General features: G+C 38.6%; 1 protein-coding gene across 1 annotated transcript in view; it reads right to left on the bottom strand.

The window, feature by feature from the left end:
* The window catches only part of aatka (apoptosis-associated tyrosine kinase a), a 57,002-nt gene that overhangs the window by 40,072 nt on the left and 2,508 nt on the right, over positions 1-14,422 (bottom strand). The window lies entirely within an intron of this gene.

Raw genomic sequence — 14,422 nt, 5'->3', positions numbered from 1 at the left:
CTCTATATCAATTATTAAAAACATTTTTCAACAGTTTTAGTTGATAATAACAGCACTGTTCTAGAAAGGGAACATTATTCAACACCCTGCTGAAAAATCCAGCATTGCTGGTCACCAGCATAAGGGATGTTTTGCATGCTGGGAACTAAATGGGATGCTGGTTGCTACTGTAGTGGACCAGCTCAGATTTGCTAGAGAACAGCAAGATTATACTTGTACACCAGCTCTATACCAGCGTAAACCAGCCTGGAACAACATGGAATTCATGCAGGTCTATGCCGGACTTTTCAGCAGGGCAGGCAGTGTTGCTTGGGGTCATTTGGATGGACAGCACATTTTTCCCTTCTCTCTTTAAAAAACAAGACCCAGCTCCATTTGCTTCAGTGGATAAGCCCGAATCAGTAGGAATCAGAGGATGAACAATGAGCACTGGAACGTTAATGGAGGTACTCGTTCAGCTCCACGACAGTATTGACCTTTACACACTGATATAGAGCAGAGTGCATCAGACTCTGAGACAACAGGAAAGCAGGACAAGTGACATTTACGGAAGAATATTGGGTCTAGTATGGGGTGGGATGGGGGCAGTGATTCACATTTGCCCCAGTTTGGCCTTCTTGGACTTCAAGGAACATCAATAAGGAAAAGTCTGCCTCTATTATAAAACGTAGTGATCTGTCTACAACATAACCATGCTCACAATGCAAAAGCTGCTCAACCAGGTAGCTAGCATACAATCTAAGAGGGGGAAAAAGTGCAAAAGCTGTACCCTTAAAAAGGAACACCTTTGTACCTTACATACCACTAAAGTGTACATATAAGCACCTTAAAGGGCACCTATTATGCAAAATTCACTTTTACATGGTGTTTGAACATAAATGTGTGTTGGCAGTGTGTGAGCAAAACCACCCCATAATGATAAAAATCCACCCAGTGGTTTTTTCACAATCTCAATAAATCATAAGCACTGTCTCAGAATGAGCTGTTCTCAGATTCGGTGCAATGTGACGTAGAATTGCGCAAGCCCCTCCCACGACTCCTTGATTGACACTGCTGTTTGAGCATAGACCCGCCCTGAGTGAGCTGGACACAGAGTCCGCCAATGTTCGAAGCTGGAGCAGCTGTAGACAAGAATGTCTCCTAAGCGATTGAGGTGTGCTGTTGTTGGATGTAAGAATGAACATAGCAGTCTTCATTTACTCTCTTTGTTACTCGAGGATGGATCTGTACTGTTTGTTATCCAGCTTACGGTCTCCGGAGCGACAGGACTAACGTTACTGACCACGGCAGAAATGAAAGCGCACTTTATGACAGCTCATCGAGTCATTTTACGGATATAAGGTTTACCAGTTAATTTAGCACCCACTGAAAAGGTGTGTATATATTTGTTTACTGTTAGTTGTAAGGAGTGTTTTGTGTACTTCGCTGTGTATGTTGATGATAATGAAAGGGAGAGAGAGCGAGAGTTTATGGATAAGACTTTAATACGCACTTCTTATACTGTGTTTATTCAGCTCTTACAGTGATTCTCTGGAGTAAAACTAACGCTCATCTTTTGTGTGATGTACAATAAACTTCACTGAACTCATCAGTATAACGTTATTTTTAGTCATCATTCGGACGGGGTTTGCTACAGCAGGCTTGTATTAATGAAGGAAATGAAGGAAGCATGAAGTGCTCTGAAAATGTCCTGGTAGACGGCTGCGTTGAGTGGACGGCACAGTGGACCAACACCAGCCGATGACCAACACAGACTGTGGAAACTACACACTGGACTTCAAGCATCTTAGATTGTGTGCCTCTCCATTCTTCCTCCAGACTCTGGGAACTTGGTTTCCAAATGAGATCAGAAAAGAGGACTTTGGTCCACTGTGCTTTATTAAATCCAGAGTCAACACAGCCGTCTACCAGGACATTTTCAGAGCACTTCATGCTCCCTTCATTTTCCAGCAGGATTTGCACCTGCCCACACTGCCAAAAGAACCAAAACCTGGTTCAATGACCATGGTATCACTGTGTAATTACTGTGTGATTTCATGTAATAGTCTAATTTTTTGAAATCCTGTTTTCGTGGGTTTAATGAGCTGGAAGCCCAAATTATGTACAAATAAACAACTAAATACTTGAAATCGTTTAAGTTGTGGGCCCTGAATCTATAATCTATGGAAGTTTAACGTTTTGAATAAAATTATGGAAATAAATAAACTTTACCATGATATTCTAATTTTTTGGAAAGGGTCTGTATGTAACATATTAGTTATAGGCTGATATTAGAGATGTTTTCGGTCAGACATTGCATTGGACATTTAGCGGTCGATGGATATTCAATTGTTCATGCTTTTTTCCCCTATTTTTCCCCTTTGACATCATCTAAAACTCATTCAAGTTAATCTTTAAAAACACTAATAATTTAATAACACTCAAATGTTATCTTTAGAATAATTTTTTTTTTTTACAGTTTATCACCATTTAAAATCTGTGGACAGGCAGGACGCTGTCAGAAGCAGAACATTTATTTAGTAGAATGATTTTACTTGTTGTGTTATTTTTTTATTAATTACAATAGCATAGAATTAAAATATTGTCCATTTATCAGTTTTAGCCTTACCAGTAGAATAGTTATCGGCTATTTGGTAACTGCCAGAATTTTAATATTGTCGTATATCTTAAAAAAAAACTTTTTTTAAACCCATGCAGGATGGTAGACAAAGCAAGAGTTTGATTAAGAATATATTTTATTATATAACAGTCTGAGAAAAACTATCCATAAACTTCATTTGAATATATTTTTGTATGTGCTAGCATGCTAACAGCAATCTCTATTGGAATCAATTGTATGCGTCTCCTTGAGCAGTGTATTATGTTTTTTATCAGTGAGCATTTGTATTATGCAGTGTCGGTAATGCATTCAGTTATGCATTCAGTGTAGTATCCATTAAACACCATATTTTTTACCATATTTGCACAGAACATATGAAAAAGTATACAGATTGCAGGAGGGCCTTATCATCACCTATTCAGAAATACACACAAACAAAAACATTCTTTTCATTAAACAGTCAATGCTGAATCAGTGGGAAAGTGCTGTGGTCTGTTCACTGCCCTCGAGAAGAATTGATGCTGACAGCTGCCTTCTGTCAACCACTGAGTGAGTGAGATGACAAAACCCAGCGAGAGAAAGAGAGAGAGAGAGTCATATTGCCAAATTGCTATTAGGTGTTGAAGCGGCTGAGAGAACGAAGACACTGAACCACGTGGTGATACGGGGAAGGAATGTTTCTTTGTGAAGGCTGAATGAGGTTGGAGGGTAAACAGCAAGCGGCTTCATTCATGGCGTGTAAAACTCCGAACCACTAGTTCGGCACCAATGGTTTTCCTAACCACAGTAATCAGCATGGCTTGATGGGTGATGGGGTGCAGGCAATAATTAATGTCCCGTCTCAGAAGATTTATTTCTGGAGCTGCTTACATCTACTAGATGGAAATGAGGCAAACATTCACTGAAAATATATATAAAGGGCAAAGACACAATTAGTTCCAAATCTGTTCCAAAATCTAGTGAGCTTCCTTGCTATCTAGCGTCTATATCGGCTGCTGTCTTGGAACCTGTGACATCATAAATGGAAATGGAACCTGTGACATCATACAAACAGCATGCATAATGTGAACTATATTATCACCCATCTGCTAAAAACATGAAGACATTAAGATACTTTAAACATTAACATCAAGATTTTCTGTAAAGCTGCTTTAAAACAACGTGTATTCTGAAAAGCGCTATACAAATTAATTTGAATCAACTCCTCCCACAAAGTGCATGAGAGACTCAAGTCAAACTGATTTCAATACAGTTTGGCATTAGCAATTTTGCTAAGCGAACAGCGCGATACCAAAGTCCCTTTTCAAGGAAAGTCGATTCACTTGGTGGCCATATTTGAATCGCCTTCAGCTATTTCGGAAATGCAAGACCAGCTTCTTTCTACTAAAATATCGAAATCTCAAAAGCTGCCTGGCAAATTCACATGTAAATAACATAATATTTCAAACCAGCAGCAAACTCTGACATGAACCATCTCATAAATCTTGTTTTTTTTTTTACATTTAATTAGCATTGAAAAAGCTTATATTTCAGGCTGGATGTGCATATGCAGTCCGCAGGCTTGTATCTTTAGACACTGATTGTTTTAATGGGAACCCGTGCTTCTTTTACTTATAAGGTGGTACTTACTCCAACATATTCTCTCATTCAAAGTAATGCAAGTGCACTGTTTTGGCATATATACAGTGTTCGGCAATACACTAATGAGCATAAACTGCATAGAACAAAAATATTCTTTTAATTAAAGCCGCAGTCCATAGTTTTTCCTCTTTGTCGCCATCTCTGTTCGAAAACTGCAATTGCAGTTATTCGCGGAATTATCAACTTTACGTGGGTTGTGCCTCGGCACGGCACAGCGCGGATGAATCCAGCGTTGTGAGGAGAATGTGCGGATGTCAGTCGCCACGCCGGTGTGGATACTGTCATTCGCAATCACAGATTCTACTTTTTGGAAGTATGACCAACATTAGAATTTTCACCGGAAAATGTCATCTGAACAAGTAACATCCACTTTTGTTCTGACCAAGTAAGGGGAAAAAAGCATTGCAGTACAAATTATTAAATCTAACAATCGCTAATCATTTCACGTCAATCCATGCAAATGATACTTTGTTCTCAAATTGTTAATGTTAACAACATCAGCATTGCGTGACTACATTTAATGCCCTTCCGATATTTATCCTTGTTTTCGCATTGGCCCAGTTGGAGTCTCTTTTTTTCTGGAGCCACTCCAAAGTCTTTTGCATTTTACAACGGGTGAATCTCCAGTTGTCACTGGTGATTGTCGTTTGAACCTTTCTGGATCCGCCATCTAATTGATGAGTTTAATTATATCAAGTGCTGTGAGAAAAGGCTATAAATCTCCACCACCAACATCCTTCTTTATGTGTACAGATGTGACGTAATGACGCAAAGACATGCTCGAAATTCCCGCGGAAATCCACCAGTACCACTGGAATTAAAAACATTATTACAAGCTTACCGTTTTGAATCGAGCGAAGGCAAGCAGATAGTTTTGAACACTGGCTGGTTATGTACTTTATGTACCAAAAAAGTTACGGACTGCAGCTTTAATTTAATTAATAATATATAATTAACATCTTAATTAATAATATGTAGCATTTTCATCAACTTTTGCCTTCTCCATGAATGATACTTGCCATGCTGCCTTAGAATTTGATAATAGGTAGGCAGAATGGTTATTTTGCTTACCGCTTGAAACTGACTTTCCGTCAGAAGCACATCTATGATTCTTTTGTTCCAGCTCACTAGGGGCCTCATTTATAAAACGTGACACAGGTTTGATCTTAGAGGTGTGTGCGTATATCCATGCCAACGTATTTGTGGCAGAGAGTCGGAGAACTGGAACAGGTATTTGGAAATCTAAGCAATTCTTGCCATTCGCCATTTTCAGGTAAAGCATTTGGACGTTGACTGGTGTTCTTTTATATGCTAATGACGTTAATTAGGCGTAGTTTACAAGTCGGAAACCATTCAGCTGCACACAATTTCAAGATCATTTGCGATCTATAAATTTCACATCTGGAAGAGAAGCGTATACGCACGTTTTTTTATGCGTACCTTCGTGTATGCACATTTGAAAAAGGATGTAGGACCTCATGTAAATGAGGCCCTAGGTTTAGGAACAGAGCCTTTGACCAGATCCCCAGGTTTGTTGGGTTGTATTCATCCTTGGATAATTCATAATTAATTACTCAAAGTCATTTATTTTTAGTGCAGGGTACCTCTGCAGAGCTGTTTAGTGTTGTGTGTGTGTGTGTGTGTGTGTGTGTGTGTGTGTGTGTGTGTGTGTGTGTGTGTGTGTGTGTGTGTGTGTGTGTGTGTGTGTGTGTGTGTGTGTGTGTGTGTGTGTGTGTGTGTACTCAATATTCAGGAAGGAGGCAGGCAATGTTTTGTTTTTTTTGCAACCATTCCTTCCCAGGAACAATGTGTGACACAGATAAGAAAACAACAACCAAAGACAACACCACCCCACCCCTTATACAACTAACACAAAAGCACACACACACACACACACACACACACACACACACACACACACACACACACACACACACACATTGTGAAATATGCTTAAGACATGCCATCACAAATGACAAAATACACTAATAATTTTCTTCTAGAAGCCGAAAATACAAAAAACATTCAGGGAAATCCTTGCCACAGATATGACTATCTAACATTGAACAAGAACATAATGTCTCTTCCTCTTGCATGGCCTCAAGATCTCGCTCATGCATCTGTCTGTTCACACGCTTTCCTGTGTATTTCCTAATTTTGACTAATGACTGTTCTTTTCTCTTGCACAACAACATGCACATATGCTCAGTGCACAACTGAAGCACATTTAAAGACTCTAACATTTTTATTATTTAGTATCTATTCATATTTTGAATTAGCTTTGAAAAATCTTCAGTTTTCATTTAAAGTTTAGTTTAAGTAATTTTGTTATGTGCATTAGTCATTTTTATTATTTTCTTATATTTCTAATAAGCTTACATTTATTTCCGTTTTAGTTTTAGTCATTTTAGTACTTCTATTTAAACTTTTTTCATTTAATATTGATATTTTATTTTAACTTAATTTCAATTACCAAAATAATTTTTAATAGGTTTAATTTTAGTTAACAATAACAACACTGTTGCCATGCATGTTGGTGTGCATTTTACTCAACGAAGATTGGTGCATACAAAACATACAAACTTAAACAACTGTAATACCTACGTGATGCTTATTAACTCTCAGATTTTTTTTGGCTCCCACTTCCCACTTGTGCACCTTTGCAGTATCATTGGCTGCTGCTCATCGTACGTACATGATAACTGGTTGAACTAGTAAGAAATTTATCTATAGTTTAGTCTATACCTGCAATGGGTCTTAAAGTCGGCATAAAACAGAAGTTGTGATAGTCTTTTCTTCCCTATTGTGGCATATACAGTGGGTACGGAAAGTATTCAGACCCCCTTAAATTTTTCACTCTTTGTTATATTGCAGCCATTTGCTAAAATCATTTAAGTTCATTTTTTTTTCCTCATTATTGTACACACAGCACCCCATATTGACAGAAAAACACAGAATTGTTGACATTTTTGCACATTTATTAAAAAAGAACAACTGAAATATCACATGGTCCTAAGTATTCAGACCCTTTGCTCAGTATTTAGTAGAAGCACCCTTTTGATCTAATACAGCCATGAGTCTTTTTGGGAAAGATGCAACAAGTTTTCACACCTGGATTTGGGTATCCTCTGCCATTCCTCCTTGCAGATCCTCTCCAGTTCTGTCAGGTTGGATGGTAAACGTTGGTGGACAGCCATTTTCAGGTCTCTCCAGAGATGCTCAATTGGGTTTAAGTCAGGGCTCTGGCTGGGCCATTCAAGAACAGTCACGGAGTTGTTGTGAAGCCACTCCTTCGTTATTTTAGCTGTGTGCTTAGAGTCATTGTCTTGTTAGAAGGTGAACCTTCGGCCCAGTCTGAGGTCCAGAGCACTCTGGAGAAGGTTTTCGTCCAGGATATCCCTGTACTTGGCCGCATTCATCTGTCCCTCGATTGCAACCAGTCGTCCTGTCCCTGCAGCTGAAAAACACCCCCACAGCATGATGCTGCCACCACCATGCTTCACTGTTGAGACTGTTTTGGACAGGTGATGAGCAGTGCCTGGTTTTCTCCACACATACCGCTTAGAATTAAGGCCAAAAAGTTCTATCTTGGTCTCATCAGACCAGAGAATCTTATTTATCACCATCTTGGAGTCCTTCAGGTGTGCTTTCATGTGTCTTGCACTGAGGAGAGGCTTCCGTCGGGCCACTCTGCCATAAAGCCCCGACTGGTGGATGGCTGCAGTGATGGTTGACTTACTACAACTTTCTCCCATCTCCCGACTGCATCTCTGGAGCTCAGCCACAGTGATCTTTGGGTTCTGCTTTACCTCTCTCACAAAGGCTCTTCTCCACCGATAGCTCAGTTTGGCCGGACGGCCAGCTCTAGGAAGGGTTCTGGTCGTCCCAAATGTCTTCCATTTAAGGATTATGGAGGCCACTGTGCTCTTAGGAACCTTAAGTGCAGCAGAATTTTTTTTGTAACCTTGGCCAGATCTGTGCCTTGCCACAATTCTGTCTCTGAGCTCGTCAGGCAGTTCCTTTGACCTCATGATTCTCATTTGCTCTGACATGTGAGCTGTAAGGTCTTATATAGACAGGTGTGTGGCTTTCCTAATCAAGTCCAATCAGTATAATCAAACACAGCTGGACTCAAATGAAGGTGTAGAACCATCTCAAGGATGATCAGAAGAAATGGACAGCGCCTGAGTTAAATATATGAGTGTCACAGCAAAGGGTCTGAATACTTAGGACCATGTGATATTTCAGTTTTTCTTTTTTAATAAATGTGCAAAAATGTCAACAATTCTGTGTTTTTCTGTCAATATGGGGTGCTGTGTGTACAATAATGAGGAAAAAAAATGAACTTAAATGATTTTAGCAAATGGCTGCAATATAACAAAGAGTGAAAAATTTAAGGGGGTCTGAATACTTTCCGTACCCACTGTATCTGAGTGAAACGGCTTCTCAAACAAGAAAAAATATAGGCCGGGACTTGATTTTGTCCATGGGGAATTGAATGGATGGTTGTGGTTTGCTATTGCTGTGATCATGTGAGTGACAGGTTGATCCCGCCCTCACGCCAGTAAACACATCATCAGAGAAGAGAAGAGATGTCGCTGAAAGAGGGAGGGGAAGTTATTCTGATTAAAGATTATGAGGGCACAAGAATGGTCCTTTTTGATTTCATGATGACTTTAAAAAGTGTACATACTAAAATAATTATGATGATGATGATTGTTGTGGAGAAACTTGAAAGGCTGACGAGGGTTTTGTAGTGTGTACTGATTCAGTTTCTTCCAAAGTACTTCAACACATTTTCCTTTACTACCCTCGACTGTTATTAGATTGTACACCTACAGTGTACCTGATCGTTCTGTAGGTGTTTCATTTGATCTTGTTCTGAATCTTCCCACATTCTCTCAAAGACATCAACACACTGCAGTCTTTTTCCAGACCGCCTCACATGGCAAGCAGCACTCAACCAGACGAGGTCAGGACGAGGTGCTGTATTAAATTCTGCATGAACTCATCTGTCAGAGGCAGTCGAGTGAATCCGACTATATGTGTGTGTTTGGTAAATGAGACGCAGCAATATGTACAAAAGCCTTATACAGACAGACAAGGTTAAAGTAATTATATGAAATATATCATGCATGTCTAGTCTTAAGAAACTAGAGATATTGCACTGATAGTATAACTCTGTCTGATAACTGATTCATATCTGATATTAATATTCTATAGTATGCTGTTCTATAGTAAAAAGGGTTACCACAGATTAAAACTAAAACTAAAATCAACCATTTGAATTGCTTTTGCTGGATTTAAGCATCACAACATGTTGATGTATATGTATTTAGATATGTTAAATATTACATTTAAAGGTGATTTTAAAGATTTATTTAATTGCGTATTAGGTGACAAATGTTATATAAAGTAAATTAGCATGTTCAATTAAATATCTATTAAAACTGTAACATCAAAATTATTAATGGAAAACAAAATTTAATTTAATTTGATCATTAATAGTAAATTAAAACTTAATACCATCAAATAAAGCGATTTTGACTTGGATTAAACTGCTCGACTCATTGAGATTTTCAATGGATGAACAAAAAAAAAGATAAGAGAACATTAATAATGTCTTTATTTGAGTTTAGAAGAGGAACGAGTCATTCAGGTTTGGAACGACATGAGGGTGAGCGAATGATGACAGAATCTTCATTTCTAGGTGAACATTTTCACCCCAAAACGAAAATTATTAATTTACTCACTCTCAAGCCATCCTAGGTGTATATGACTTTCTTTTTTCAGGCAAATGCAATCAGAGCTGGTGATGGATGGATGTGCTTTTTTGGGCTTCAAAATCTTAGGTACCATTCACTCCCATTATAAAGTTTGGAAGAGCCAGGATATTCTTAATTTAACTCTGATTGTGTTTGGCTGAAAGAAGAAAGTCATATATGGCTTGAGGGTGAGTAAATTGTGGAATTTAAATTTTTGAGTGAACTATGTCTTTAACATTTGTAATAGTGTGGAAGGAAATATTATTATTTACTTCAGGTACTGGTTGTAAATCTATTGATTTTATTTATGGTTCAGAAGAGGACTGAAATCTAGCTTTGGGATTCCTTTGACTCTGAACTTTAGCAATTCACCATGTTTTTTCAAAATCTTACATTTAGACGTGACCCTGTCCATGGTGCTGATTCTGTGCACAGGTGCACAATCCAAACACCTTCTGCCGCCATGTAAGTGAATCAGAATCAGAATCACTTTATTCGCCAAATGCATCAGCAGACACACAGGAATTTGATATGGCAATCAGTAACACAGAAGCTCGACAAACAAACCGTATATGCGTATAGCTGCATAAAGCATGCTTAAAAACAATCAAATAAATAAAATAGTCCTGCAAAGACCTGCGCATGTATTTCTTTAGCAAACCAACAGAAGATGTAAACTCACACCATTAATAGGCCTATCAACATAGTATTGATCTGGCATGTTATAGCAGAGAACACTCAAACCTAAATTTCATTAGACAAAAGAGAACAAAATATATAGAAGAAATCAGTGCATTTATTTCCAGCATCCATCTTTAAAAAAAAGAATAATTCTCATTGAATGAGCCACAGTTTAAGTCATTGACTGCACATTTTATATTAATGCCCTTGCATATAAGTCAGCATATTAACACTATATTTGCCACAAACTGCCTACAGTTAGACCAATGAACTGCATTACTTACTACTATTTATCACATACTGCATATTTCTGTCTTACGACCTTCATCTTGTACTTCACATGAGTTACATTTTCCCATCACAACCACTTATAGCCATTCAGGTCTTCATTTGTTTGTCATCTAAAACAGAAAAACCTGAGCAATTTGAATCGGAGAGAGTCTGGGATAAAACAAAATTACAGTCAACTGGAGTAAACAGTCACAACCACAGGCAGGCTTTGAAGTATTGAGCAACCGTCCTTCTAACAGCGTCTGAGGATTCTGTTGTTGTGAACGTGGAGCAGTAAAGCCCGGTTCACAGACAGTTCCAGGCCGACCACATCTGCGGTGCATGTGGCTTTATAGGATGCATGAATAGTGCCTGGCTTTGAGAACCCAGCATGGTAAATAACCATCAGAATGCAGTATGGCTACAAATTCTGACAAAAGCAAGAAGTCTTGCCCTAACAGACCAACTTTGAATGCTTTGATGTGGTTCCCTCCACAAACCCTAAACATAGGGATGGAATTGTGCGAGGAATGTAAAGATTCTGGTTCAGATTCCACATAACAATTCTGGTTCTATGTTAAAGTGATTTTGTTGTTTTTTGTTAGATAAACACAATTTATTTTAACAAACTCAGTTGTCACTATCTTTAACTAATTCTAGTATAATTAAACTGATTTTACACTACCATTCAAAAGTTTGGGCTCAGTAAGACTTTTTTTTATGTTTTTGAAAGTCGCTTATGCTCACCAAGGCTAAATTTATTTGATAAAAAATACAGTAAAAACAGCAATATTGAGAAAAACTATTACAATTTAAAAGAACTGTTTTCTATTTGAATATATTTTCAAATGTAATTTATGTATGTAATGTAACTATGATGTCAGTTGAATTTTCAGCATCATTACTCCAGTCTTCAGTGTCACATGATCCTTCAGAAATCATTCTAATATGATTATTTGATGCTCAAGAAACATTTCATATTATCAATGTTGAAAAGCAGTAGTGCTGCTTCATATTTTTGTGGAAACCATGATATATTTGTAACGTTATACATGTCTTTACTGTCACTTTTGGTCAATTTAATGCATCCTTGCTAAATAAAATTCTAAATTTCTTTCAAATAAAATATACTGACTCCAAACTTTTGAACGGTTGTGTATGTCTAAGTCTCATAAGCTTTAATACAGTAATGGTGAAAGGTAATGGCGTAAGGTTCGGAGAAAAATCGCTCCAATTTTTGTAAATTGGACTATAGGCAACACAGTAAAAAAGCTGTACTGCAAAGCACAATGATTTTCATTTTCATTGTGTACTGATTTATATATCGGGTCGTCCAGAGTGCAACCGCACCATATGGCAGAGCACTTTCCAACACAGCTATGGCTCTGACATGTTATGATATTTTTTAAAAGATGGAACCAGTTCTTATCCGATTCCCAACCCCATACATTATACTAATACAGTCCTAACCTTAAAAACAGCACTTGACTTTCAAACTTCTGTAATGTGATGAAGCAAACTGCCCTGTACCATTAAAATCCGGATGACTTTGCCATGTCCTTGCATATGTCCAAGATCCTGAGAGTGGGAGACTGATTGGTCTCCTATCGCATCGCAAGCCACGCCATCCACTGCCACTGAAACATTGATTCTCAATCCCATTACTTGGCCAGTCAGAGTAACAGATTGCTGCTGACTCCAGCCTGTTAAAGCATGTACATCACCCAGCCAGCCTACAGTCACCCTAAATATGCCCTCATAAAGCAAATGGGAATCTTTACAGCCTTAAGGCTGGAATATACTACACGACTTTCAAAATCTGAGCAGTTTTTAAAATGCTAGGCATCATACAGTTGACAACTTTGTAAAAGGTAACACAGAAAAATAGGGCATCAAACACGACTGTGGATCTCATTGCATAAAGTCATTCTGAGCACAACAACTCACGCAGAAACATATGCCTTGTTGCCTAACAAATGAAAACAATAAGGCCTGGTTTCACAGATAGGGCTTAGATTAAGCCAGAATTAGGCCTTCGTTCAAATAGGGCATTTAAGTAGCTTTTATAAATGGCCTTAGGAAGAAACATTACTGGTGCATCTTGAGACAAAACAAAGGCACTGACATATTTTAAGATTTGTCAGCGCAAGATGCTTTTAGTTAAAACAGCTCACACATGAATTTTAGTCTGGAACTAGCTTAAGGGGTTAGTTCCCCCAAAAATGAAAATTCTGTCAGTAATTACTCAGCCTCGTGTTGTTCCAGCCCCGTAAGACTTTCGTTCATCTTCGGAACACAAATTAAGATATTTTTTATTAAATCTGAGAGCTGGCTCACTCCTCCATAGGCTGCAAGGTAATCGATATCTGCCAGCCCAGGAAAGATAGTAAAGACATCGTTAAAATAGTCCAAGTGACTACAGTGGCTCAACCTTAAGTGTATCAAGCGACGAGAATACTTTTTGTGCGCAAAAAAAACTAAAATAACGACTTTATTCAACCATCTCTTCTCTTCCATGTCATTCTTCTAAGCTGTTGACGTAGTGTAACAGCGCAGTGCTTCTGGGTTGTACGTCAGAACGTAGGCTCACTATTGGCCGACGCTGGTCATGTGTGTGTGATGCGTGTGATGCTGGCCAATAGTGAGCCTACATTCTGACGTACAACCCAGAAGCGCTGCGCTGTTACACTACGTGAACTCACTCAGAGGCCCACACAGAAGAAAATGAATAGTTGAATAACATCATTATTTTTGTTTGTTTTTGCGCACAAAAAGTATTCTCGTCGCTTGATAAACTTAAGGTTGAGACACTGTAGTCACTTGGACTATTTTAACAATGTCTTTAACTAACTTTTCTAGGCTGGCAGCTATCAATTACCTAGCAGCCTATGAAGGAGTGAGCCAGCTCTCAGATTTCATCAAAAATATCTTAATTTGTGTTCCGAAGATGAACGAAAGTCTTGCGGGGTTGGAACAACATGAGGGTGAGTAATTACTGACAGAATTTTCATTTTTGGTTGAATTAACCCTTTAAGCCTTGTCTGTGGATCCGGGGGAATGTGTTTTAAAATGGGCTCAAAACATCGAACATGTTTTAAATGCTCCGACAGGATGGAATCATGACGTTTGTGATAGTCCGTGCCCAGCATGAATATGATGTTCTGTGAAATCTGTCAGCTCAAATCTGCAGACTGGCTCTGACTTTCAGCAACTGATGTCATCTCGTCCAGACTGTAAATCCAGGGGGCAAAATCTGGCCAAAATTCATGAAGTGTATTCCAGCCTTTGGCCAATGGCCTTCCTGCACTGCTATCATCTCAAACCTGTTGTAAATCATTTCACGAGTTCACACTTACAAATACTTAAATAGAGTAAAGGATATGCGTATTTGGCGTTCTGTCCGAGGGGAGGGCTCCCAGCTCGGAATTTGGCCCGACCCCAGAGTACCCCCCCATCCCAGGTTGGG

The sequence above is a fragment of the Rutilus rutilus genome, assembly GCF_951802725.1.
Source record: "Rutilus rutilus genome assembly, chromosome: 1".
In the NCBI taxonomy this organism is placed as follows: Eukaryota; Metazoa; Chordata; class Actinopteri; order Cypriniformes; family Leuciscidae; genus Rutilus; species Rutilus rutilus.
This window is presented reverse-complemented; position numbering and strand designations above follow the sequence as displayed.